We start from the raw sequence: 1646 nt of genomic DNA, 5'->3' as shown, positions 1-1646 counted from the left end.
AAAAAAAGAAAGGAAGGAAGGAAGGAAGGAAGGAAGGAAGGAAGAAAGAAAGAGAAAAAGAAAGAAAGAGAAAAAGAAAGAGAAAAAGAAAAGAAAGAGAAAGCCGGATTCCCACATGGTGATCATGGTTCAAAACACTAGCCTGGTCAACCTGAAACATACAAACCATATGTTCAAGTGCTCAAAATCCAATAAGCTAGTGAACTGGAGGAAGATTGTGGAGTGACTAGACTATAGAGGGTGCTCTTTCTCTCTTTCACTCTCACTGATGCATGCCCATGCCTTATCATTAATAAAAATGAAAATTTTGAAAAATGACAAGACACAGTTTCGACTTCCCAAAACTTGCCTTTTATCAACAAAGAATATCAAAATTATCCATTCATTATCAAATGGAAGTCTGAATTATAATTGATTGAATGATAAACATTATTTTTTTCAAACTTCTATTTTTATTTGAGCTCTTTTCTTGTTGCATTTTTAAAATGATATAATCACTGTTAAACCAAGTTTAAAGCAATATAAGTCATTTAGAAAACTCTAGGCCAATGGGTCTCAAATCTCAGCTGTACTTAATCCCCTGGGGCATTTTTAAGCTAAACAATGTGATTGAATGTATATTAAAAAATAAATAATAAAAAAAAGATTCCCAATACTTATGTGAAGATAAAGATCAATTCAATTAGAATGGGGAGGAGGGGACATCTAGGCATTTACTTTTTTAAAGCTCTTCAGGTGATTCTAATATGCAACAAAGGTTGAAAATCACTGCTACTCAAGGCTAAAATGAAATTACATTTTCACATGTTAACTACATTTATCATGAGAAAATAGCAAATATGTATAATTTATATATTCACATTAAATAAAATCATATAATATTTACAGGAGGACTTCAAAAAGTTCATTGAAAACGTGTATTATGAAAAAATATCTACATGGATTTCAAAATTTTTTGCACCAAAATAAACTCTTACTTAATTCAATTCTCCACAAACTTTTTCAAGTCTAATCATATTATTCAAGCAAAATTAGGTAATGCCTTTTTTTTTTTTGGAGTGATTTTTTTTCACTATAGAGCATGTGCGCTCACCAGACAGACAGAGAGAGACATAGAGACAGAAAGCGAGAAATCACCCCCCGGGGAGATGGTCACACCGCAATCCAGACGTGCCCGGCATCAGTTTTAAGCCACCAGGTCCGGGACGTGAATCGCAGTCGACGACATGGGAGTCCAGCGACATAGCCATTACACTAACTGCTGGTTCCCAAATTAGGTAATGCCTTCTAAAGAAACAACTTCAGAACATTTCATTTTGGGGGCCCACAGATGGTGTAGCGGTTACATGGCTGACTGCTGTTCAAATTGTGGACCCACCGACTTAAAACTCACACCAGGGGACCAGCAGTTGGCATAATGCTACGTCTCTGGACTCCCATGAAGTCGACTGTGGTTTGAGTCCCAGACCTGGTGGCCTAAATTCACACCGGGTGCGTGTGCATGTGTGCCCAAGATCCCGAGAGGAAAATCGAAGAGAAGGGATTGAGGTGTGGCCAACCTCCCTGGGGGGGGTGATTTTTTGCTTTCTGTCTCTCTGTCAAGCACATGCACCCTATAGCAAAAAAACTCTCAAAAAAAAAAAAAA

Source organism: Tupaia chinensis, unplaced genomic scaffold (genome assembly GCF_000334495.1).
Source record: "Tupaia chinensis unplaced genomic scaffold, TupChi_1.0 Scaffold144991_2, whole genome shotgun sequence".
NCBI lineage: Eukaryota > Metazoa > Chordata > Mammalia > Scandentia > Tupaiidae > Tupaia > Tupaia belangeri.
This window is presented reverse-complemented; position numbering follows the sequence as displayed.